The 27,152-nt window shown below is 38.0% G+C and overlaps 1 protein-coding gene across 4 annotated transcripts in view; it reads left to right on the top strand.

Annotated features, from left to right (window-relative positions):
* SBF2 (SET binding factor 2) overlaps nucleotides 1-27,152 on the top strand; it is a 463,684-nt gene that overhangs the window by 127,496 nt on the left and 309,036 nt on the right. The gene's annotated exons all lie outside the window — the stretch shown is intronic.

Genomic DNA, 27,152 nt, shown 5'->3' with positions numbered 1-27,152 from the left:
AGTCTTGTGGTTATACACCAAGTTTCAGACTTATAGAAAAAGAATTAGGTAGATTTGTCTGGAAAGCTCTCCATGATACTGTTAGGTGAGAAAAAGAAAATATGGACAGATATAAATTTTTATTTATAAAACTGTTACATGTGGGGGCTGGCCCCGTGGCCGAGTGGTTAAGTTCGCGCGCTCCACTGCAGGCGGCCCAGTGTTTCGTCGGTTCGAATCCTGGGCGCGGACATGGCACTGCTCATCAGACCACGCTGAGGCAGCGTCCCACATGCCACAACTAGAGGAACCCACAACGAAGAATACACAACTATGTACCGGGGGCTTTGGGGAGAAAAAGGAAAAAATAAAATCTTAAAAAAACAACAACAACAAAAAACTGTTACATGTGTCTGAGGGGCTGGCCAGTGGTATAGTGGTTAAGTTTGTGTGCTCTGCTTTGGTGGCCTGGGGTTTGCAGGTTCGGATCCCGGGTGTGGACCTAGCACCACTTGTCAAGCCATGCTGTGGTGGCATCCCACATAAAATAGAGGAAGACAGGCACAGATGTTGGCTCAGTGACAATCTTCCTCAAGCCAAAAGAGGAAGATTGGCAACAGATGTTAGCTCAGGGTCAATCTTCTTCATACAGAAACCCCCCCACCTTGGCCGAAAACCTAGTACGTGTGTATATTTATAGCTAGGTCTTGAATAAGTATAGGAGAATTTGTTTACTTTAGGGGTGTAAGAAAATGTTCTACCTTTTTTTTTTTTTCCAAGTAGGGATAAGTGATTTTAATTCTTGTATTCTTAAAAGAATCTTTTTTATATAAATCCAAAAACTTAAATATCACATTCTTTTGGAGATTTTGTGTCATTTTATAAAACTACCCAGATAATAAGGAAATCCTTTAGTTTTTCCTACTGATATTAAAGAGGGAGAAAGCAGAACAAATATTAATAGTATGTAATACCCCGAAGTGTCTGCCATAAATAAACTACCAAGAGAAGAGGATGAATATTTTTACTCAAGTAGATTACAAATATTTGTGAACTGGGCCTCATGTCTCACTTTTTACTCCCATTTCTTTTCCTCAATACTTCCTCCCTGCCTTTCTCTTCCAAAGGTGAGCCTTCTTGGATTCAGTTTTGTGGTATTTTGTGACTCTGTAATCCCGATGAATTCTTTGCTCTCAGAAGGGAAAATGGAGGGAAGGTTTCCTCCAGTTGAGTCAGGTTGTTGGGGTAGTGAGACTAGGCAGGGAGGCAGGGGTAAAGTCAAAGTAATGAGCTACTTATGTGGTGATTTATGAAAGAGTCAAGGTTTGAATAGCTGTTGGCAGAAAGCAGAAGAAATGTGTAGACAAGGCGTGTGTGTATGTGTGCACTGCAGCTGCAAAGTATATACCTTACAAACCTTGTACCTCACTAAGATTGCATACTAATGTAATTTAACCTTTATTTGATGAGTAAGGCTACTCAATGTGAGTATCATCTCCCGTAATGTGCTGTAATAAGTTGTTCGCAAGTAATATGCAATGCATAGGTACAAGAGCCAACCTAGATGACTTGTGTTTGTTCAGACTTCCACATCTCCATCTTCACCCCCAATGTGTTGGAAAAAATCATATAATTAAATTTAACTAAAATTTTGTGTAAACTGATAGTATTCAATAACTCAGTAAGAATCAAAGGATTCTCTTATGAGGAAAATCAAGTGCTTTTTTGTTTTGTTTTGTGTTGTTTTTGGACTGACCCTGAGCTAACATCTGTTGCCAATCTTTTTTTTTTCTTCTTCTCCCCAAAGCCCCCCAGTACATAGTTGTATGTTCTAGTTATAGGTCCTTCTAGTTCCTCTATGTGGGATGCCACCTCAGCATGGCCTGATGAGTGGTGCTAGGTCTGCGCCCAGGATTGGAACCTGCCAAACCCTGGGCTGCCAAAGTGAAGCGTGCAAACCTAACCACTTAGCCACGGGTCCAGCCTCAGAATCAAGTGCTTTTTAACAAAGATGTTTAATATCTAATTTTACTCCTTAACTTTTGCTTGTTTTGGCCTATTTTTAGGACCTTGGCTGTACTCTGCATAATTGAGGGTGTTGAATATGTGAGGTGTTGGAAAATTCTCATGGTTCAAATATTAAACAGATTTTCAGGACCTGCTTTGAGTTCTAGCTCTACTCTCTAAAATACATAAGAAATATATAATTTATCCTACAGAGCTCCAAGTAAATGCTTAGTGTGTAGCAAAGTATATTCTTATATCAATATTGGTTGTTTTTGTTTCTAAAAATAGTCAGCCTTAGGTGAAATAGATGATCAATTACCAGTTAGTCATCTTTGAAATTGACTTGTGAGAGTATCAGCCCTGAGTACCTATCTGCCTTGTAATTGTGGCTTAAACCTTCTCCTTACCGAGTGAAAAAAATAAATCTTTCACTATCTAAACAGTGTTAAGGCTTTGTATGTATATGTCCTGGGAAGAAATCAGAAACATTCCCAAATTCATATTAAATCCTTCCTTAAGAAGAGAGTTGGATTGAAAGGGAGAATATCGTATGGGAAAAGGAGAGACTGAGGAGGTTCAAGGAAGGAAGCAGGCTGAATGGGATGAAAGAAGCAAATAGTCTTACTGAAAGTTTGACTATTCTCAAGTGTATTTCAACCATTACCTCTCTTTGCGTGATTATTTTCTGTTCTTAATGTCAATTCCCTATCTCTGACTGGAGATTATTCCTTGAATGTTGCCGTCACTAATAGGGAAATGCAAATAAAAAACACAGTGAGATACCACCTCATACCAATTAGGATGACTACCATCAAAAACACAGAAAATAACAAATGTTAGCAAGGATGTGGAGAATTTGGAGCCCTTGTGCACTGTTGGTGGGAATGTAAAATGGTGCAGCTGCTATGGAAAACAGTATGATGGTTCCTCAAAAAATTAAAAATAGAATTACCATATCATCCAGGAATTCTATTTCTGGATATGTAGCCAAAAGATTGAAGCAGAGTCTCAGAAAAATCTTAGTACAGCCATGTTCATAGCAGCATTATTCACAATAGCTAAACTGTGGAAGCAACCCAAGCATTCATTAGCTGATTAATGGATAAAAAAAAAAAAGTAGCGTATACACACAATGGAATATTGGGCTTAAAAAAGAAGGAAATCCTGTCCCATGATAAAACATGGATGCATCTTGAGGTTCACTGTATAATTTCACTTATATGAGGTCTCTAAAGTAGTCAAACTCTTAGAAACAAAAAGTGGAATGGTTTTTGCCAGGAGTTGGGGGAAGGGGAAATGGCCAGATGTTGTTCAGTGGGTGTAGAGTTTCAGTCTTCAAAATGATAAAATTCTAGAGAATTGTTGCACGACAATGTGAATATAGTTAACACTACTGAACTGTACACTTAAGAATAGTTAATATGGTAAATTTTGTTTTTACCACAATTAAAAAAAATATTTAAAATATTGATATGATGCCTAACTGGCAAGATATTCTGATTTATGTAGTTTGGGATGAGGTCCTGGCACTGAAAAATTTAAAAAGCCTCCCAGGTGATTCCATAGCATAGTCAGGTTTGAGAACCACTGAGATAAACATAAAAATGTAAGGAACTGTAAAAAAGCTACTAGGTAGGTGATATCATGCAATCTTGTAAATACTTTCATTCCAAGGGAATTAAATATTCTTTGGTTAACACAATGTTAAATTCTAATCACTAAGCAAGCATTTATTAATTCAGCCATTGGAGTTGAAATTGGAGAACCTTTTAATAGTAAATTGAAGAGATTTGTGATAACAAATGTATCAAGTTCTCTTATGAATGATTTTCAGCAGAGCCTACAAGATAATAGCAGATCACTTAGTTAAGAATTTTAAAATCTGCTTTTAACTTTGCAGTGGCGTACACACAGTTAAATAATATTTTTTTTAACCTAAACATTTGCTTTATTTGAAAGATTAAGTGCAGTTCAATTAGAATTGTGCTTGTTGTTTATACGTCCAACATTTTTATCTGTATGGATATCTAAATTGTCACTTTCTGGATTTTTCAAAATGAAATTTGTGTGCAGTTTGTTGATAGTAGTATTTACACGTGAAAATCGTAAATGGTAAATATATTTTATGCAAAAGACAAGGGGAGCAGGGAGTACTGAGACAATTTTTGTTATTCTACAGTTTTAAAACCATGGTACGATTGGAGACTCAGAGGTGGCAGACTCACTTAGTAAAGTGTGTTAGTTAACAATACAACTACCATTTTAATTTTCTGAGCCTGGAATTTCTCCCTTAAATATATGAGAATATAAAACTACTCTGAGAACGTTTTTCAGCCCTGAGCATTGCGAAATATCTACTGGCAGGATATTAACTTGGAACAGCAGACCCTTCTTTTTTTAGCACCCTTTTTCCTGCAGATGTGACTTGAACAGAGGAAGATGTGGTTTTTGTTTTTGTTTTTTTTAGGTACTCCAGCAGGTAATCAGCAATAGAAGTAAAGACAATAGTCATTTGTTAAATGAACTCTGGTCAATTTAGATATAGAGTGTTTACAACTGTTTAAATGTGTGTGATTTCTAGTGTTCTAATAAAATTGTTTGTTTTTTCAAACTCCTAGGTATATTTTAGAAATAAATTTTAACTACTTCAAACATATCCTCTCTGATTTTGGAGTGGGGGAAAGCTGATATATTTAGTTTCTGTTCTAAAATAGGAGATGAAAAATTGATAGCTAACATTTCTTATATCGGATTACCACATGACATTAGAAAAACAGGATTTATGGTACAAATATTATTTATTAAAGAAGTTTAAAAATGCTTTATAAATATTTCCCCCTTACATATGTTAGAATGTACACTTTCTGACAACATTTTAAATTTAATACTAAAGCAGAATTAAGTAATATTTCCTTAAAAATCTTTATGAAGATTAATATCTTACTGAACAGGAATTTGACCCAGACTTACCTGCATATGTGTATATGCTTCTAAGTCTTGTCCTGACACTTGACGTTTCGCATTATTCCTTTGTTGTATTTCAGTCCCTGTTGTAATCTGGAATGCAAAAAGAACTTCTAAGAAGGACGTATTACTTACAAAATTTACGGATAGGAATAGAGTCATCAGTCAGTGACTAAGGATGGCTGAATTCAATTTTGCTGATGTTTAAGTTGTCTAATGTCCTGTCTTTCAGTGAGACCAACATTTGGCGTTCAGTATCTGGGATTGTGGATGAGGTGAAAGGAAAGGTGAATTCTAATGATGAATCAGGGCAGGAACTGAAGAAGGCTTTGTTTGTTTCTTTAACTTGTTTTGTAATAAGGTCAGTTATTTCAGTGAATAACCAAGTTGTAGTGACATGAGGAATTGCACGTTGCTTGTGAGATGCAGAATGACATAGGAACTGCCAGAATTCTTTTCATTTATCATGAATTCCAGAAAGAGAACTTTTGACCAGAAGTATCACATTCCGTTTTTTTTTTTTTTACTAAACACTATTTATTCTTTAGAGAGTACGGCATTCCAGCTTTACTTGAAATCCCAAGTGGAATCATGTTGCGTGATTGTAATCAGAGAAAAAAAAGTGTAAATAGCACCCAAGAGAGACTCTTAAGGCTGCTTTACCAAGTTTAAGTACAACTTTGTGTGTCTAAGCAAATCCATAACTAGTCCTCCCTCTCTCTCCTCCCCTCCCAATAATCATACCTAATTCGTATTGAAACTTTAATTCAGAGTTCATAAACTTTCAGTCTAAGTGGGAAAGAGGACTGTCAGTGTGTTAACATGCAAGAAACAGAAGTATATAAAGGGTCCTGTTTGTAATTTTATTTTTTGTTTTAAGCTAAAAAGCAAAATAGGACCTGGGTTTGATACATAGCTTTTGTTTTGCTCCGTACCTTAGGTGACAGTATTATATTGAAAGAAAAGATCACTAAACTGGGTTTTTGACTAGGCTGAGGTATTTAACTCTTTGATCTGGTCACTTTATTTAGTTTCTCTGAGATTTAGTTTCCTATCTTTTAAGTCCTCCTTTTCTTTCTAATAGATTTTCTCTCCTCTAATGGAGAAGAGAAAGGATGAACAATATGTTTTCCACAGTTCCAAGGCTCTTAAGATCTAAGTTAGGAAAAAGGAACAGTTAAGAGACAAATAAATAGATAAGTGTCATTGGTAACTTATATAATAGTGTTTCTAGCTACAACAGGAGCTCAAAATTAAGTAGATTAAGACTTGAATTGTGATGGAAAGGTGGGTAGGGTTTTATTTGCTGGGAAGAAGATGCGGGGAAGTGAACAGATCAAGGCACGGTTGTAAGAAAGATGAGACTTCCTTTAAGAGACTGACCTGAGTGAAGCAGAGACTCAGGGAGGCAGAAGTGGGAAAAAGTGGAAATTAAAATTGTATAAATTTATGAAGCCAGGTAATGGATGACCTTGAAAGTTGTGTCAGAAGTATGTATTTGAATTAGGAGGCAATAAGAAGCCATTACAGATTCTTGATGACAAAAGCTGGGTTTTGGAAAATGAATCTATCAGTGTTTCATTGGAATATTTGGAAGAGAGTATCTGAGTTTTCCATGATGCATAAATTCTGTCCTGCCATTGGAATTCAGCAACCAATTCTTAAAGATTTCACATTTTCTCACTGTATTTAATTATCTACCTGGCATATGACAATCAACTTTATATGTATATTCTTTCCTTCTGTTTCAGAGCAGCATCACAGTATAATCTTTTTAAAAAAATTTAGCAGACATCTAGGGATTAAGACTCAATCATATTTGGTGCTACAAATGTAAATACCTTAACCAACGTGACATTTAGATGAACAGGTAGATATTTTATATGCATAATTGTGTTTGTAGTGGTGTCATAACTTACTTTTCTGCATAATAAGCAGCAGGTTTCTTTTGACTTTAATTAGAAGATGCGTCCTGATTGTAGAAACATTGAAGTGTGAAAGATATATGTATTAGAATTGAGATGATGTGGTGTTTTCATAGTGCCTATAGCAGTATTATGTGTCTAATAGATTTGGAGTCTCAATTAGTGTTATATACTAATAATTGAAGTTGTAAAATAGGTGAAGAGTGTTCCAGGATTTAATGTCCAGAATTAGCAAGAAACAAAAAAGAATGGTTAGTCATAATAGACTGTCAGATGTGTGTACTAATGAAGAGTGAGTGAGAGTGTAGTATATTTCTGTGTGTCCACTTGAGCCAACAGTTTTGGACCTCAGATCTTTTTGCGTAAAATGGGGGTAGTAAATCCTGCCCCGTCTTCTTTGCAGTGTGGTTGTGAGGAACGAATGAAAGATGCTGTGTTTTAGATTTACTTAAAGGATTATATAAACTTTTAACATACTACCCAAGTGTATTTGTTATTATTATCACTATGACTTCTAAAAATACACAGCAATATAAGAAGATCATTTATAGAAAAGATTAGAACTGCCAGTACTTGGGATAGGAATATACATTTCTGGTATGATTTGAATGTATTAGTATTTCAGGGAAAAGCATCTAAAAGAATGTTATATTTCTTTGCTTACTGAAGCCAGGAATTTCTGTAACAGTAATAAAGCCATCCGTATCATAATTAAAAGATTAATATAAAACAAACAAAAAGGTTTGTATATGTAAATAGTTTATACACACTCAAGTATGCCGATGAACTTCTTTCCCATCTCCCTGGTCAGATACTAGTGAAATTCCTTGAGGTCTGGCAAAAGAAATGAACAAAGGTACCTCTCCTTTAGATATGTTTTCGTAGCTCAGGGCATACCAGGGTCCCACAGAATAAAGCAAGCTCTGCTGAAGGTTGTAGACATTGTAAACCATAGGAGGAAGAAAACTACTATGCAGAGAATGAGTAGACACAACAAGCAAGAGAATAAATACAACAAGAACTGGAGATAAGAGAAAAACCTTAAAAAGACTATTAAAAGAAAGAATAGGAACCATAATGGAAAACTTGTTTAATATGAAAGAGGAGCAGGAGGATTTGAAAGATTTGAAAGAGATCAAACAATGCTTAGAAATGAAACAGTAACCGTAGTTGAAATTAAAATGTCAGTGAATTTCAACAAACCTTTGTGTTCTATGTGCCATAACATATTTCTTCCTATAGTATTATTGTATAATCGTTTGAAGAGAGAATTAGTTAATTCAAGGAGGGATTTGAGGCTATCACCCAGAAAACAGCATAGATAATGTAAAGAGAAAAACTATATGTAGGAAATGTCAAGAACATGGAAGACAGAATGAGAATGTCCAACTTATGTTTAATAGGAGTTTTAGAACCAGAGACTAGAGAATGAATAAGAGACAATGTCTGAAAGGAAGATAAAGGCTATAAGTTTTCCAAAATTAAAGTCGTGAGATTTTAGATTGAAGAAGCATACTGTGTTCCAAACAAGATGCATAAAAATAAATCCACACTTAATAATACTAGGTAATATTTATTGAGCACTTATTTGCCAAGCATGTTCCAATGCTTTACTTGTATTATCTCATTTATTTAATTCCTTCAGTAGTCCTCTGGGAAAAGTACTGTTTTTATTTCTATTTAAAAATTGAGGAAACTGAGCCCAGAGAAGTTAACAACTTGCTTAAGTCCACACAACTTGTAAATGATGGAACCAGCATTTGAACTTGGGCAAATCCCCCTGACAACATTGATCAAGAAATAATAGTACACAGTAACAATATTACAAATATAAAAGGCACATGTTAAGATTTTTAAAATTTATAATAGCAACTTTGAACTGGTTTATTCTAAAAATATGAAAATTTTGAATAAAATTAGAATTTCTGGTTTTCTAGAAAAATGTGAGTTATCAAAGTTAATGATTAACGGAAATAGAAAATCTAAAAAGAACTCTACCCTTTAAAGAAATGGATTCAGTGTTTAAAAACTGCATGTAAGAGAAATACCAGTCTCGGTTATTTCACTTGTGAATTTTACCAAAACTTCTAGTATTAGTAAGTTACTTCTGTCTTATATGAAATGTTCCAGAAAATGAAAAACTGAATGATTTTCCTGAGTAGCATTTATCACATCTCTGACCTGTGTCTCACTGCCCCACTAGAAAGTAACCTTATGACGGCAATGATCATGCCTTGCTTATTTGTCAACTGCATCTTTAGCATTTAGTCAAATACCTGTCATGTGGTAGGCTCTCTAAATATTTGACTGAAAAATATAGTAATACTTTAATTAATGTTTTAAAAATATTTAGAAATCTTTAATAATTGTATTCTCTTTCCTTATTTGACCTATCATATTCCTATAGAGAAATACTAGGTGAAATGTTTGTTCGTATTTTGATATTTTATGATTTATTCTTTGCAAATATTTATTTTGTGAGGTTTTAATAAAAGTACATAATATTCTTAAAGTATGCCAAATACATTAAAGTATGGGTTTACTCAGTGGGGAGAATCCTTTTATGAGATATACATACATCAAATCATCACATTGCACACTTTAAATATCTTAACAATTTTATTTGTCAATTATACCTCAGTAAAGGTATAAAAATACCACCCAAGGGGGCTGGCCCCGTGGCCGAGTGGTTAAGTTTGCGCGCTCTGTTGCAGGCGGCCCAGTGTTTTGTTGGTTCGCATCCTGGGCGCGGACATGGTACTGCTCATCAAACCACACTGAGGCAGCGTCCTACATGCCACAACTAGAAGGACCCACAACGAAGAATATACAACTATGTACCGGGGGGCTTTGGGGAGAAAAAGGAAAAAATAAAAATCTTTAAAAAAAAAAAATACCACCCAAAAAAAGCTTATCCTTTTAAACATGTATGTTGTTATTAGATAATGATCTCTGTCAGGTAGGACAGTTCTTTAATACTTTAAAAAAAATAATGTAGTAGAGGAAAAGATTAAAAATACTCCTCTTTTCTCTTCTCTATCATAAGCGCGCAATTTTAATGCATTTTTTCCCCTATTTTCTCTTTGTCCTGTTTTCAACATACTTAGTTTTTGTCCTAGTAGGAGCATTCTCTTATATTCTTTTCTTTCATGTACTTTACTATTTAAAGAGCTATGTCAAATTTAAATGATTTTGCTTTCCTCCTCTTGTTTCTGTTTATTCTTTTTGCTTGTGTTTTCTGTTTCTTGCATCCTACAAATTTTATTTTCTCCAAAGATGTGTTTGCTAACTGGTAAGTGCCAAATTTACCTTGTCTCATGATAAATGCCAGATATATTCTCAGGTATTTTGTTTTTCTTTCATGAGTTTAAATAAAGGAAAAACCAGATGTATTTTAGAAATCAAGGTTCAACCTTATCATGTAGGGAATGTGACATTTTACTTGCTGGCTAGTGTCATTCGTATTTTTCCTTGAAATCAGAGATTTTTCATCTTTCTGCTATTCAGAGTAACTTTTATGTCATTCAAATTCAAATGTGAAGTTTAAATAAAACTAACAACTGGTTTCTTCTTAAATGAATAGGAGTTTTTATGTTTGACAGATTTTTTTAGTGAAAAGAAAACATCTGTTACAGAGCACTTAAATTAAATTTTTGTTCTTAATTTATTTGTATTTAAAATCCAACCACAGTTACTTACTTCTAAAGTGGAATTCTTAGTGAAGCTAAGAGTTATTGGCACAACAGCAAAATTGTGCATTAAATAAATATGTGTGAGTGTTAAATAATCCATTTCTGATACTTTTTAGTGTTGGAAAAGAAACAGCTTCTCTGATTTGAATTATTGCACAGTTTCACTGAAGCCCATACATAGCATATATTCTTGTCTGCTACATCACACTTACTTTCTGATGCACATAGGAACTCATTCCCATCCCTTAGGTTAAAAAGTATTTATATAGTATTTCCTACCTGGGAAACTTTCTTCTTTTAGTTTAGAATTTAAATTCTTGGAATAACCATAAAGTGTTTCTGTAAAATCATCTCAAATTATATTATTAAAATTAAGGTGAGTTACTAAATTTAAAATATTCGTTTTTTTGTCAGGATATCATAATTTTAACATTCTTATTAAATCACTGAAAATGTAAGATGGACAAAACATATCAGTTTAATATGCTTGTGTGTGTGTGTATTCCTTCTGTAATGTGCGTTGAGGTGTGATTAGCTGCTATTTCTTAGTGTTTGCTGTGATTCATTTATTTCTGTGTGGAAATTTATCTCATGTTGAAGTCATGACATTTTAGTTAAAACTAGATGTATTTTTCTGTTTAATTTTCATATAATATCAAAACAAAAATTATTTAAAGCAATTTATGTTTTTTATGTCACTAGCGTTATGTTATTAATATGGCTACTGAACACTGAGAAAAATAGTGGATTATAAATGTTAAATTGATTCTGAGTTACCAGTTACTTTAATGTTCGTTGATAATGTAGCAACTGTATATGTAGTTTGGTTAATTTAGTAATAATTCAAAAAAAGGGCCGCTTTAGAGTAGTAGAAGACTGAAGATTTGTAGGATTTTCTTTTTGCTGTCTCTGTCTTAGTGTATTTCTAAGTGGCCTCAAATAAGGGCTGTGAAGAAATGTTTTATTTTTCCTCAAACATGTAAAATACATCTGGAAGAATAAATTCACATCTGGTTCATGGATTTCCTCCATGGACATGATCCAAATTCAGTGTCAAGATTAGAGTTTGTACTCATGGGTTTGCAGAATCTTGTGCGGAATTTGAAATATTTTGTTTGGAAGTAGTTGAGGAAACAATTGATTCAGATGTTTGTGTTAAGTTCTAATTTTAGATATATTTCTCCCTCATTAAAAATAAAAATGTTTTCTGCTTCGTAATATAATCAAAGTACTTGTAAACACTGTTTACATTTAACAAGATGTTTTGTGTAACCATTCTCCAACTTTCTTTTATGAAAGAGAGATCAATTAAATTGTTAAACTTATCAGGTCACGATGATTGGTAGCCCTAACCATTAGTAGAAATGTACTTCTTCTGTGTAGTATTGTGTAGTCTCAATTGTACTGTCACACTTCATTGACTCCATTTAGAAGCAACAACAATCCTTTTTTAATTGTTGTTGTCTAAATGTTGCCCAAATGGCAGTTTGAAATATAATGGTGGATGTACTCAGTTCCTCCCTCAGCCCCACAATGGCTAACAAATGTATTTGTGTCTGAATGGAGTCCCTAGAGTAGCATCAAGTAGAAGCATTTATGGGCTCAATCCAAGAAGCATGTGAACTAAAAATAATATTGTCAAACTTTTATGAATTATTTGTCTTATGCATTAAGACTGCCAAACCAAGCTGCTAGTCATGTGAATTAAACTTGATACACAAGGATAAATGAGTGTTGCTCATTAAAGAGGATGTTTGGTTTTTTCAAGGATTTTTTTTTATCCTTTAACTGTGGTATATTTTTTATATGGTAACATTATAAAGTTTATTTGTAGATAAGTCTTCAGCTATTTGGTTTTCTATATGTTTTTTTAACTTTGAGCTTTCTGTGGATAGAAAAAATGCATTTTGCATATGTGTCTAATTTAGTGGTTTCTAAACAATATGGCAAGAATTTTTGTCTTTCAGCAGATTTTCCAGTGCATCATCAAATTGTAGGTATTCTAAGAGTCTTGGAAGGGGCCAGTCCTTGAGGATTCCTAGTTCTTTCCTCTTTTACTCCTTGTAACCTTTCCTTCCACTTTAGACATTGGTATATACAATTTTGTTTTGGCAAATGAGAATTAAGATGGAAACATTAATTTTTTGGATCACATTTATATTAGTGTTACTGTTAGAAAATCTATACTGGTTTGCTGCACTGGTACATACAGCCACATTAAAAAGTTATCTGTTACAATTTGCTTTTGCAGCCTTCTTCGATGTCCTGTGCTCCCTACTTTTTGTTCCATGTGTCTGTGAATACCATGTTTTGGTTATCACAGGGAACTATGAATGAATGCTTCATTGATACAGTCACTGTTTTTCTTTTTAAAAATTTTTTAAAAGATTTTCTTTTTTCCTTTTTCTCCCCAAAGCCCCTTGTACATAGTTGTATATTTTTAGTTGTGGGTCCTTCTAGTTGTGGGATGTGGGATGCCGCCTCAGCGTGGCCTGACGAGTGGTGCCATATCCGCGCCCAGGATCCAGCCTAGCAAAATCCCGGGCCGATGAAGCTATGTGTGCAAACTTAACCACTTGGCCACGGGGCCGGGCCCTTACTCTTTTTCTATGTATAGGTATATATTTAACTTTTAAAAGTATTTCTTGAGGGTCTATGTGGCAGGCAACGTTCAGGGTACTAATTTTAAGCTGTTTGGTTTACCTTTCTTCCCTATTAAGTAGTGGGACTCCTTCCTTAACCTCTGTTACTCATTACAGCTCAGTTTGTTCTGCTGTTCTTTCTCAATTCTATACCCTTTCCTAACCCTTTTCCCTTTATCTTACTTTGAATTTGTCATCACTTACTTTGGTCAGTACCATTTGGTGGTTATACTTCGAGACTCAGATGTGAGAAATGATAGTGTTCTTATTGCAAAGAGTACACTTTCAACATATGCATATATCTATGAAGCCACTGTCACATTCAAGATAAGGGTCATATCCATCACCTCAGAAGTTTTTTCATTCCCCTTGGTAATCCTTTCTTCTCCTTGTTCCCCTTCCCCCGACAACCACTGATTTGCTTTCTGTCACTGTATACTCATAGTGAGTTGAATAGTGGCCTCCCAAAGATATGTCCACTTGGAACCTGTGAATCTGACCTTATTTGAAAGTTAAGGATCTGGAGATGATCTCATCCTGGATTAGGGTGGGCCCTGAATCCAATGACAAATGTCCTTATAAGAGAAGGAGAGAAGACAGAGAGAGGAGAAGGTGGTGTAATGGAGGTAGAAATTGGAGTGATGCATCTACCAGCCAAGGACTGCCAAGATTTGCTGACAGCCACCAGAATCTAGGCTAGTGGCATAGAATAGATTTTTCCTCAGAGCCTGCAGAAGGGACCAAGCCTACCAACACCTTGACTTTGGACTTCTGGCCTTCAGAACCTTAATAGAATAAATTTCTATTGTTTCAAGCCACCAGGTTTGTGGTAGTATTTCACAGCAGCCCAATGAAATGGACACAAGATTAGTTTTTGTTTTGTAGAATTTTATACAAAGGAAGTCATACAGTATATATTCTTTTTTATCTGCATTTGTTTACTCAGCATACCTATTATTGCATAGTATTTCATTGTATGTATATACCATAATTTGTTTGTCTGTTTGCTTGTTGGTAAACAATTGATTATTTGCAATTTTTTGCTATTATAAATAAAGTTGCTGTGAACATTTGTGTCAAGTCTTTGTGTAGGCATATGATTTCATTTCTCTTGGATAAATTCCTAGAAGTTGAATGGTTAGGTATATTTAACTGTGTGTATGTATATATTTAACTCCTTAAGGAAACTTCCAAAGTGCTTTTCGAGAACATTGTACCATTTTGCATTCCCTGAAGTAGTATATGAGAGTTCCAGTGCCCCCATAGCTTGGCCAACTCCTGGTAGGATCAGTCTTTTTAATTTTAGCCATTGGATTGGTGTGTAGTGACATCTCATTGTGGTTTTAATTATTATTTCCCTAATGACTTACAATATTGAGCAATTTTTCATGTGCTCAAATGCCATCTGTATAATCTTCTTTGGTGAAATATGTGTTCAGATATTTGACTCATTTTTAAAATTGGGTTTTTGTTTTCTTATTACTGAGTTTAGAGATTAAAAAAAAATCTGTCTAGATAAAAGTCCTTCAATAGGCATATGGTTTGTAAATATTTTTCTCTCAATCTGTATCATGTCTTTTCATGTCCTTTATGAGTATCTTTCAGTGAGCAGAAATTTTTAATTTTAATAAGTCCAATTTTATCAATTTTTTAATTAACTGTGTTTTTTTGCATGTTGTGTCTCAGAGATCAGTCTCTCTGAGATGTCTCTACCAATGTAACAAAGGTTTTTTCCTGTGTTTTCTTTAAATTTTTTACTTCAACAGGTTTACTGAGGTATAATTTACGTATAATAAACTACATATATTAAAACTACACATATTTGAAAAGTTTTGACATATGTATACACCCATGAAATCACCACCCAGTGGAGATAGTGAACATACTCATCACCTGTAATAATTTCCTACTGCCCTTTTATAGTCCCTCCCTCCCACTCTTCTGTCCACCCCCCTCTGCCAGGTATTCACCTACCTACATTCTATCGCTGTGGAATAGGTTGCAGTTTCTAAAGTTTTATATAAATTGGAATCATACACCATGTACTCTCTTGTCTGGCTTATTTCAGTCAGCGTAATTAGTTTTAGATTCCTCCATGTTTTATGAAGTATCAGTAATCCATTCCTCTTTTTTTCTTGTAAGTAATATTACATTGTATTGATATACTACAATTTGTTTATCTGTTTAGCTGTCCTGGACTCTTATTTTTGGGGAAGTTTTTGATTACTGTTTCTATTTCTTTACTTGTGATTGGTCTGTTCAGATTCTCTGTTTCTTCCTGATTCAGTTTGGGTAGGTTGTATGAGTCTAGGAATTTATCCATTTCTTCTAGGTTGTCCAATTTGTTCGCATACAGTTTTTCATAGTATTCTCTTATGATCCTTTGTATTTCTTTGGTATCTGTTGTGATTTCTCCTCTCTCATTTCCCATTTTATTTATTTGAGACTTCTCTCTTTTTTTTTTGTGAGTCTGGCTAAGGGTTTGTCGATTTCATTAATTTTTTTGAAGAACCATCTCTTTGTTTCATTGATCCTTTCTACTGTCTTTTTTGTTTCAATATCATTTATTTCTGCTCTAATTTTTATTATTTCCCTCATTCTACTGACGTTGGGCTTTGTTTGTTCTTCTTTTTGTAATTCCGTTAGGTGTCGTTTGAAGTTGTTTATGTAAGATTTTTCTTGCTTATTGAGGTGAGCCTGTATTGCAATGAATTTCCCTCTTGGGACTGCCTTTGCTGCGTCCCAAATCATTTGGTACAGTGTGTTTTCATTTTCATTTGTCTCCAGATAATATTTGATTTCTTCTTTAATTTCTTCAGTAATCCATTGTTTGTTCAGTAGCATGTTGTTTAGTCTCCACATTTTTGGCCCTTTCCCAGCTTTATTCTTGTAGTTGATTTCTAGTTTCATAGCATTATGATCAGGAAAGATGCTTGATATTATTTCAACCCTCTTGAACTTATTGATGCTTGCTTTGTTTCCCAAGATATGGTCTATCCTTGAGAATGTTCCATGCGCGCTTGAGAAGAATGTGTAACCTGCTGTTTTTGGATGAAGTGTCCTATATATATTTATTAGGTCCATCTGATCTAATTTTTCACTTAATTCTATAATATCCCTGTTGATTTTCTGTCTGGATGATCTGTCCATTGGTGTTAATGGGGTGTTGAGGTCCCCTACTATTATTGTATTGCTGTTGATGTCTCCTTTTAGTATTTTTTTTTTAAGATTTTATTTTTTTCCTTTTTATCCCCAAAGCCCCCTGGTACATAGTTGTATATTCTTCGTTGTGAGTCCTAGTTGTGGCATGTGGGATGCTGCCTCAGCGTGGTTTGATGAGCAGTGCCATATCCGCGCCCAGGATTCGAACCAATGAAACACTGAGCCGCCTGCAGCGGAGCGCGCAAACTTAACCACTCAGCCAGGGGGCCAGCCCCATCCTTTTAGTTTTGTTAATAGTTTCTTTACCAATTTTGGTACTCCTGTGTGAGGTGCGTATATATTTATAAGTGTTATGTCATCTTGGTAGAGCGTCCCTTTTATCATTATATACTGCCTCCCTTTGTCTTTCTTTATCTGTTTTGCTTTGAAGTCTACTTTGTCTGATATAAATATGGCAACACCTGCTTTCTTTTGTTCATTATTAGCTTGGAGTATTGTCTTCCATCCCTTCAATTTGAGTCTGTGTTTGTCTTTGGGGCTGAGGTGTGTTTCCTGGAGGTAGCATATTGTTGGATCCTGTTCTTTGATCCATCCTACCACTCTGTGCCTTTTGATTGGAGAGTTCAATCCATTCACATTTAGAGTGATTACTGAAACGTGGGGGCCTACTGTTGCCATTTTATCACTTGTTTTCCAGTTCTTTTGCATTTTGTCCTGATGGAGAGCTGTTACTTTGTGTTATTGTCCTTCTGCTTATCTCCTTTGTTCTGGATTTTGTAACCCCTTTCCTTTTTTTGATTTTTCAGGAATGAGGTTCTTCCTGAGCATTTCTTGAAGAGGAGGTTTTGTGGCGATGAACTCCCTTAACTTTTGTTTATCTGGGAAAGTTTTTATTTCTCCATCGTATTTGAAGGATATTTTCGCTGGGTACAGTATTCTTGGCTGTAGGTTTTTGTCCTTCAGAGTTTTGAATATTTCATTCCAATCTCTTCTAGCCTGTAAGGTCTCTCCTGAGAAATCTGCCGATAACCTTATGGAGTTTCCTTTGTAAGTTATTTTCTTCTGCCTGGCCACCCTTAGTATTTTCTGTTTGTCGTTGACTTTTGCTAGTTTCACTACTATATGCCTTGGGGTTGGTCTTCTTGCGTTAATAAAGTTTGGAGATCTCTTCGCTTCTGTCACATGAAGTTCCATCTCTCTTCCCAAGTTTGGAAAGTTCTCAGCTATTACTTCTTTGAACAAACCTTCTGCCCCTTTCTCCTTCTCTTCTCCCTCTGGTATACCTATAATCCTTATGTTGCATCTCCTAATTGAGTCGGATAATTCTCGGAGAGTTTCTTCATTTCTTTTTAGTCTTAGTTCTCTCTCCTCCTCTGTCTGCAGCATTCCTATATGCCTATCCTCCAAACTGCTAATTCTGTCCTCCATATTATTGACCCTACTGTTCAGAGAGTCTGGATTTTTCTTAATCTCCTCCATTGTGTTCTTCATCTCCAGTATTTCTAATTGGTTCTTCTTTATAGTGTCAAGCTCTTTTGTGACATAGCTCCTGAACTCATTGAGTTGTCTATCTGAATTCTCTTTTAACTCATTGAGTTTTTTAATAATGGCAGTTTTGAAATCATTGTCATTTAGGTTATACATTTCATTTTCTTTGGGATTGTTTTCTGGGTGCTTATCATTTTCCTTCTGTTCTCGAGATTTAATATATTTTTTCATACTGCTTGATGGCATGGGTTTGTGCCTCCGCATAGAGATAGAGTTTAATCGCTGCTTCCACTTGTTGTGACTGGTGTGGGGGGGACAGCTGTTTAGACTGCACCAACTAGGAACCCTGTCAGCTGTTACTGACTGGACCTGGACCCCTCCTCGTAGTCACAGTGGTCCTGTGGGTTCCCTCATCGGTTGTGGGGGCAATTGCAAGGGGGCCTCAGGCTGCTGGTGCCTACTGTTGCAGCCCACTTAGACGTGCTCCCTCCTTGTGGTCTGCAGCCGTGTTTTGGGCTTTCCTAGCAGCCAGGAGCAGGATCACCTATAATCGCCCCTTTGTCCCTAACAGAGCCCTCAAGATCACACTTGTCCACTATAGGTCCCAGCAGAGCTATGGGTATCTTCTGCAGTCTGTCGTTAGCTCACCTAGCTGTGCTACTTTTGCCCCAGAGCCTTCCCGCCTGCGATTGCCAGTCGGGACCTCTCCACTAGTGCCGTGCAGAGGCTTTCGCTCAGGCTGCTGTAGGAACCTGGAGTTCACCCCTGGGCTACGTAGCTATTTCACCAGAGCTCCACTTTGCCCGACTCCACTCTCACGGGATCTCTGGGAGCCCTTTGCCTCGTCTGGGACATGGCCAGAGTCCGTGGGCCTGGTGGTGGCTTGTAAGCTGCTTCCTTGTGGGGAATTCTGCTCTAGGGAGTTTCCTGGTGTTCCGAATGCTAGGCGGGGCCTCCCTGCCAATGGCGAGCAGAGGCCCTCCCTGCTGGGGGGGTGCAGGACCCTGGAGCATCCCCCTGGGCCGCAGAGCCGGGTGTTGGAGCTCCACCCAGTCCCCAAGCACATCCATGGGAAGTCCAGGCACCCCCTGCACTGGAGACCATGGGCCCAGCAGCAGCTGGTGGTCTAGTGCCGTGCCAGGGAATCCGCCCACTGGGAGCTTCCCTTTGTTCTGGATTCTAGGTGAGGCCTTCCAGCTAATGGCGAGCAGAGGCTTTCCCTGCCGGGGGGGTGCAGGACCCCGGAGCCTCCCCCCGAGCCGCAGAGCCGGGCGCTGGAGCTCCAACCCTGTCCCCAAGCATGTCCATGCGAAGTCCAGGCGCCCCCTGCACTGACCTGTGCGCCGGAGGCTGTGGGCCCTGCAGCAGCTTGCGGTCTGGTGCTGTGTTGGGGAATCCACCTGCTGGGAGCTTCCCTTTGTACTGGATTCTGGGCATGGCCTCCCTGCTAATGGCGAGCAGAGGCTTTCCCTGCCAGGGAGGTGCGGGACCCCGGAGCCTACCCCCAGGCCGCAGACTGGGCGCTGGAGCTCCAACCGTGTCCCCAAGCACGTCTATGGGAAGTCCGGGCACCCCCTGCACCGACCCGTGTGCCAGAGACCGTGGGTCCAGCAGCAGCTTGTGGTTTGGTGCCGTGCTGGGGAATCCGCCAGCCGGGAGCTTCCCTTTTTTCTGGATTCTGGGCGGGGCCTCCCTGCTAATGGCGAGCAGAGGCCTTCCCTGCTGGTGGGTGCGGAACCCTGGGGATTCCCCCCGGGCTTAGGTGTAATCGTGGGGGGCTTGAGTAGGGCTGTTGTCCTGTTTCCACCGTCGCTCCGCTGGTGAGTGCACACCCCCGCCCTTGGTGTGTGGCGATGCTATGGGGGAGTCCGCTGGAAGAGAGCCTCCTGTAGGAACTAGGCTGTCCGGGGGTTGGGGGTCGGAGGGTTTTCACCTATTTCCATCTCCTCCCTGGGGGAAGTCCAACTGCCTTGCGATGTATAGTAGCACGAGACTCTTAGGCGTCTTGAGATGCTATCTGGATATCCTTTGTTAATCAGTGAATGTCCAATTAGTTGTAGATTCGGAGGGGGAGAAACAAAGAAGACCACTCACTCTGCCATCTTGGTCCTGCCTATTAGCACACTCTTATTGCAATTGTCCTCTTAATTGGGTTGGTACCCAGTGTAGCTGGTTGCTAGGCTCAGGGGCGTACAGTTGTGATAGGCCTGAGGTCAACAAGGCTGATGTCAGTTCTCTTAGGAGTGCAGCTGAGTAGGGCTAGCCCTTGGCATGGAGGCACTCAGTTGTTTCAGGCTTTGGAAGGTGGGGCTGATCCTTTTTATGGCTATTTGTGAAACACAAGTCTTCTGCCACTGATAAGCCTCACCCCCCTCTGGACCACATACACTGTCAGCACAGTCCTGGTCCATGCACACTTCTCAACCCCCTGGAGCGTACCCCACCGCCACACTGCAGAGGCACCCACCTCTACCCCACTGCCCCCCACAGTTCTCCTGGTCCTCACACAAGCCCTGCGCCACAGAGGCAGACACCTTTGCCTGCCTGTAGAGGATCAAGGCACTCAGTCAGTGCAGGCTGAAAAGTAGCCTGAGGGCTTGCTGTTAGGTGGGGCCAGTCCCTAGGGCGGGTTGCCTGCCCTGGCTGAACTGGATTAAATCTGTGCTCTAGTGGGTGTGGCAGACCCCTGGGCTAACACCCCAAGGGATGCACCTCAATGGCCCCCACCTGTGTCCGTATCAGCACGCCTGGACCAGCTCAGAACAACGGCCCCCACCAAAGTCTCAGTCTCCAGAGAGGATCCTCCTCTCACTCAGAACAACGGCCCCCACCAAAGTCTCAGTCTCCAGAGAGGATCCTCCTCTCACCAAGATGCCCCCAGAGCCCACCAGGTGAGTCCCGTTTCACCAAAGGACAGTCAGCCTTCTCTCTGGTGATTTTAGGTTGCTGCAATGAGTGAGTTTGTGCATGGGCCCTTTAAGGTCCGGATCTTTTCGGCTTTCGGCCGATAGCTTTTCTGGGGTGTCCTCGCTGCAGTTAATAGCCAGCAAAGCCAGACAGTAAGATTCCCCTCTCAGTTGGGCTGAGTCCGAAGGATGGTTATAGCAGTATTGCCCCGACTCAGGACCTCACTCCTCCAGGGAGGGCCGCGTACCTTAGGTTGGCTCCTGCCTGGCCAGCTGAGAAGCTCCGCTGCTCCCAAAGGTGGCTTTTTTCCTCTCTGGCCGGAGTTACTGCCTCTTCTGCGTTCGTCAGGACTGTCCCTTGTTGTGGGGGTTCTTTTTATCCAGTTTTCAGTTTTCAATCCAGGGTGATTCTTCCTAAAATTGTTGTAACCTGGTTGTGTTTGTGGGAGGAGGCGAGTTCAACGTCTGCTCACAGCGCCATCTTGACGAGAACCTCCGTGTATGTTTAACTTTCTAAAGAAATGTCTAAAACTTTTTTCCAAAGTGGTTATACCATTTTACATTTTCATCATCAGTGTATGCAAACTCTAGTTTCCTCACATCTTGATCAACACTTAGTATGGTCTGTTTAGCCATCCTAATAGCTACATGGTAGTGTCTCATGAATTTAATATGCTTTTCCTTAATGACTAATGATGTTGAGCATATTGTCATGTTGTTATTTGCTATCTGGATATCTTATTTGGTGAAGTGTCTATTCAAATATTTTGAAATTTTCTAATTGGTTTGTCTTCCTCTTTTTGAGTTTTGAGTGGTCTTTTTTATTATGGATATGAGTCCTTGATCAGATATATGCTTTGCAAAATTCTTTTCAAGGCTCTGGCTTGTATTTTTATTTTCATACCTGTTTTTTATTTTTTAGAATAGTAGAAATTTTAAATGTTAATAATGTCCTTTTCATGAACTTTTTTTTGTTTATGGATTGTTATTTTGTTGTTATATCTGAGAAATCATTGCCTAATCCAAAGTGGTCACTAAGATTTTTCTCTTTTCTCCTGAGGATTTTTTATTTTTAGATTTTTTCTGAGGTCTGTGACCCATTTTCAGTTGATTTTTGCATGTGGTGTAAGGTGTGGCTTGAAGTTCACTTTTTGCCTCTGAAAATCCAGTTGTTCCAGACTGTTTGTTGAAAAGACTACTCTTGCTCCAGCAAATTTACCTTTGCACTTTTGTTGGAAACGAGTTGTCTTTATATGTGTCGATCTGTGTCTGCACTCTCTATTCTGTTTCATGATCTGTGTGTCTTGATGCCAATAGTTCACTATTTTGAATACTGTATCTTTATAATGGGTCTTGAAATCTGGACTTTGCCCTTTTTATTTTTTCAGAGTTGTTTTCGCTATTCTGAGTCCTTTGCATTTCTATATAAATTTTATAATCTGCTTTACAGTTTCTAAAAATGAAGGCCCACTGAAATTTTGATTGGGATTGTGTTGAATCTATAGACCAATGTGGGGACAGTTGACAGTATTCTGGCTTTTTCATATCTTTTGTCAGATTTATCTCTAAGTGTTTTCTTTGCTTTTGCTTTTTTTTTATTTTTTGGTATGGGAGATTGGCCCTGAGCTAACATCTGTTTCCGATCTTCTTTTTTTTGCTTGAGGAAGATTGGCCCTGAGCTAATATCTGTTGCAGTCTTCCTCTATTTTGTATGTGGGACGCCAGCACAGCATCACTTGATGAGCAGTGGTTAGGTCTGCACCCAGGATCTGAACCCACAAACCCCAGACTGCTGAAGTGGAGTGTGGGAACCTAACCACTATGCAACAGGGCCAGCCCCTAAGTGTTTCATATTTTTTGATGTTTGTGTAGATAGCATTGTTTTTAAATTTCATATTCTATTGTTTATTATAAATATATAGAAATACAATTAATTTTTGTATATTGATCTTGTATCTTGAAGCCTTTTAAAACTCACTAGGTTTGTGAGCTTTTTGGGTAGATTTCATCATATTTTCAAACTTGACCAGGGTTCCTCAAACTATGGACCATGTATCAGCCACTTTTTTTTGGTAAATAAAGTTTTATTGAAACATCGTCATGTCCATTTGTTATTATATTGTCTATGGGCTGCTTTCCATCTCCAGTGGCAAAGTTGAGTTGTATGACAGAGACTATATGACCCACAAGCCTAAAATATTTACCATCTGTGCCTTGAAGGAAAAAATGTGCTGACATAGGTGATCATGAAGTCCAGTAATAAAGACCATTTTCTTTGTAACCTGTATATCTTTTATTTCTTTTTCTTGTCTTACTGCACTGGCTAGATCTTCCAGTACCATATTGAATAGAAGTGGTGACAGCAGACATCCTGTCTTGTTACCGATTTTAGGGGGAAAATATTCACTCTTTTATCATTATGTATGATGTTAGCTACAGAATCTGAAGAATCTGCTCTTGAAAACTGGATGTAGCTGCTGTTTCCAGTTACCCATTCCTGCTTCTTTGTATTATTGGCTGATTGCTGATTGGCACAGGGTAGGTCATGTGCCTTACTGTGGCTGCTCAAAGACTGAGAGCCAGTTTGGCATTTTCAGCTTATATTGGTGGAATGGCCTCATAAATTGGGTATTCCCTAAATATGAGAAGTGAGTTCAGATTTTTTCAGATTAAAAGAATATCACATGCCTACTGCTTCCGTCATTCAAAAGATATTTATCATGTAGTGATACCTTGTTTATGTTGTACAAAGAATGGTACAATCCATTTACTTTAATAGGATTATAGCAGTGTGATGATTCTTCCTGAAGGAACTGAAAGTTGGAGATATAAATTCCTGGTATAAAATGTTTCTTTCTGTCATCATGTTTCAGTGGTTTGTTACCAAGATGACAAAACTTACTGAGTTCTAGCGAAATGGGCTACTTATTTCCTAAGGTTGTTTTGAAATTTCCCCTATTTGTGCCTTTAGGATTGCCATTTCTTCTCCCTGCTCTTCTAAGACTATCTTTCATAGGCCAAAGTCAGATTCTACCACCCATATCAATCCCGGGACACAGTGTTTTCTTTTTTGTTTTGAACGCCTGCAGCATCTACTTATTTCCAATCATTTGCAGAGTCTTTCAGGAAATAGAGGAGGACAAAATACTTACCAACTTATTATAACGCCAGCATTATCCTGATCTTAAAACCAGGCCAAGACGTTACAGGAAAAGAAAACAGCAGGCTGTTATCCCTAGTGAAGATAGATTAAAATAATCCTTAACAAAATATTGGCAGTTTGAATCTACTAGTTTATAAAATAGATCATGTGCTATTACCAAGTGGACTTTATCTCAGGAATACAATGATTATTTACATTCAGTAAAGAAAGGAAAAATATATAGTCAGAGATGACTTCTGAAATGGCATGAGATGCTCCAGAGACCCTCTTCCCAGCAAAACCAGTGTAACTGGTAAAAGTTAAAACAAATAAGCAAACCAAAAAAACCCCAACCAACCGTTTAAAGTCTCTGGAAATAGTCCTAAAGGCATATAGCAAATGAAGAAACCTTTATTCAAGAAAATCTACTAAGTCTCAGTAAGAGCAGTGGGAGTTGGCGGCAGAGCCACAGTCTGCTCCCTCTCTCTACCCCAACAGGTCAGCAATGGAAGCCTTACCCCAAGTAGGTTCAGACAAGTACACAGGGCTCCCTATGCCATCCCAGCCACTCAGCTCCCAGTCTAGGACTATTGTTTTTCCCCAGAAGGGGCAAGCTGCCAGCATTTCTTGTTCTTCCCCAGCTTCATGTTACAGAAGCTGTATTCCAGGCAAGAACAGGTAAGAGGTCTGGGACTCTCCTCCTCCACCCATCTCTCCAGGGCCAGCAGGCAGAAGATACTGAGGCCTCAATTGCCCTCAGCTCAGCTTGCTAGTAGGGTGGACATTTCATGCTGGGAGGGGCAAGATGAGATGACTAAAAGTGACTGCACCCAGCACCCTACTCATAAAGCAGGGGTGTCACTCTGAGAGAAAGTGCCACTGTTTCCACCTCCAGCTCCAGAGAAGTGGTATAAAGGTTTGCTTAGGAGGAGAGGCAGGCCATAAGAACAGAGAGCTCTGAAGCTGTCCCCAAGGGAATTGACTTCATTTGGAACAGAGTGTGGGAAAGTTCTAGCCTAAGAGTGTGCTCACAAAAAATGGTAATTTTGGTGGTAGGCATTTAAGAGGAGGCTTATAGCTCCATGAGCACAACAAGATAAATTGTAGACCAGGTGGAAGTTTACTAGATAAAACCAGGGAAAGAGATAGCTAAGAACCTGCCCTCCTGGGGTTGGAACAAACCTCAAATACTGGCTTCAGAGACTACCCTCTGCAAAGAGGACACAATTTAATTGGATAAGACTATTATAGAGCAATTTATACCCAATTGCACTATTGAAAACAATAAATGAACTGGCAGTTAGGGGAAGCTAACAGCTGGGTGTGTTAGCAACAGAAGCAGACAGCTTAACAGAGAAATCAGGGAAAGAGACAAGCAGGGCCCTGCCAAAACTACTGTCATCCCAGAGTATCTTTGTACATGCCCTAGGCTGTGCCCTCTGAGGAACAGCATCAGAAGCTGCACACTGTGAGGGAGATAGCCTTCACTAAAATAGTCCAGCCAAGTCATTAAAGAAATAAGCAAACCATAACTGTCCCTGGATGGACAGGAGATCAGAGTTAATAAATATGTTATCTAAAATGTACAGTTTTAAAACAAATTATGAGACATGCAAAGAAACAGAAAAGTATGACCCATGCACAGGGAAAAAGGCAGGCAACAGAAAACTGCCCTTGACCCTGTTCAGACGATAGACTTAGCTGACAAATATTTTAAAGCATCTATTATAAATATGTTCACAGAACTAAAGGAAACCATGCTTTAAGAAGTAAAAAAAGATAAGATAACCATGTTTCATCAAATAGAAACATCAATAAAAAGATAAATATATAGGGAAAATTAGAAAATATTGAGAGAAATTTTAAAGGTCGTAAATGAAGATATATATCACGTTCAGCATTTGAAGACTCAATAATTTAAAGATGAGAATTCTCTCCAAATTGATCTGAAGATTCAGCCCAGTCTCATTTAAATATGTAAATTTTAACAGATCTTTTGGGTTTTTTTGAAAGAAATTTACAAGCTAAAGGCTAATTCTAAAATTCGTTTGGAAATGCAATGGACTGTAGATTTATTAAAAAAAGAAAGAAAGAAAGAAAAAGTTGGAAAACCTACCCTACCTGGTTTCTAGTCTTAATAAAAAGGTACAATAATTAAGAAATGTGATATTGGGGCAAAGGTAGACATATATATCGATGAAACAGGAAAAAGAGAGTCAAGAAATAGATCTCCAAAGATATGGTGCATTGACTTTCGGTAAATCTAGCTAGGCAGTTCTGTGGGGGAAAAGATAACCTTTTTCATCAATTTTACTGGAACAGCTGGAAATCCGTAAGACAAAAATGAATCACAACCACAATCTCATTCCACATGCCAAAATTAAGTTGAAATTGATCCTATGTTTAAATGTTAGATCTAAAGATATAAAACTTCTAGAGGAAGGCATAGGATAAATTCTTTGAGACCTTGGTTTAGGCACAGATGTCTGAGGGTACAAAAAGCAGAAACCATAAAAAAAAAGTTGATGATCGTCACAGTTAAATACTTCTGCTCATCAAAAGATACTATCAATAGTAATATGAAACTGCAGGGCACAGTTTAGCAGAAAATATTTGCAGAATACAAACATGATGAAGGACTTTTATCCAGAATATGAAGAATTCTTACAACTCAGAAATATCAGCCTGAGTAGAAGATGGGCAAGTGATTTGTACCAACACTTGAGGGAATAAAGTATACGAATGGCCAGTGTGTTCGATGTCCTTGGTCATTAAGGACTTACGTATTAAAACCATAGTGAGATACCTCTATACACCCAATAGAATGTCTAAAATTGAAAATACTTATAATATCAAGTGTTACTGAGAATGTGGAATTACTGGAACTCTCATACGTTGCTGTTGGTAGTGTAAAATGGTATAATCACTGGATAATAGTTGGCTAGTTTCTTAAACCATGTACTTTTCGTCAACCAGTTAATAGGTTAAAAAATGTGCTGCATTTATACAACACAGTTCTACTCAGCAATAACATGGAATGAAATATTAATACATGTTAGAATAATGATGAATGTCAAAAACATTATGCTAAGTAAAAGAAGTAAAAGACAAAAGCCACAGGCTGTATGATTCCATCTACATGAAATTCCTTAAAATGCAAAATCATAGGGACGGAAATCATATCAGTGGTTACCTAAGGCTAGGGGCAAGAGAGATGGTCAGCTGCAAAGAGATACAAGGACCTT

The sequence above is a fragment of the Equus asinus genome, chromosome 20 (assembly GCF_041296235.1).
Source record: "Equus asinus isolate D_3611 breed Donkey chromosome 20, EquAss-T2T_v2, whole genome shotgun sequence".
In the NCBI taxonomy this organism is placed as follows: Eukaryota; Metazoa; Chordata; class Mammalia; order Perissodactyla; family Equidae; genus Equus; species Equus asinus.
Note: the sequence above shows the minus strand (reverse complement) of the source record. Positions and strands in the feature narration are given on the sequence as shown.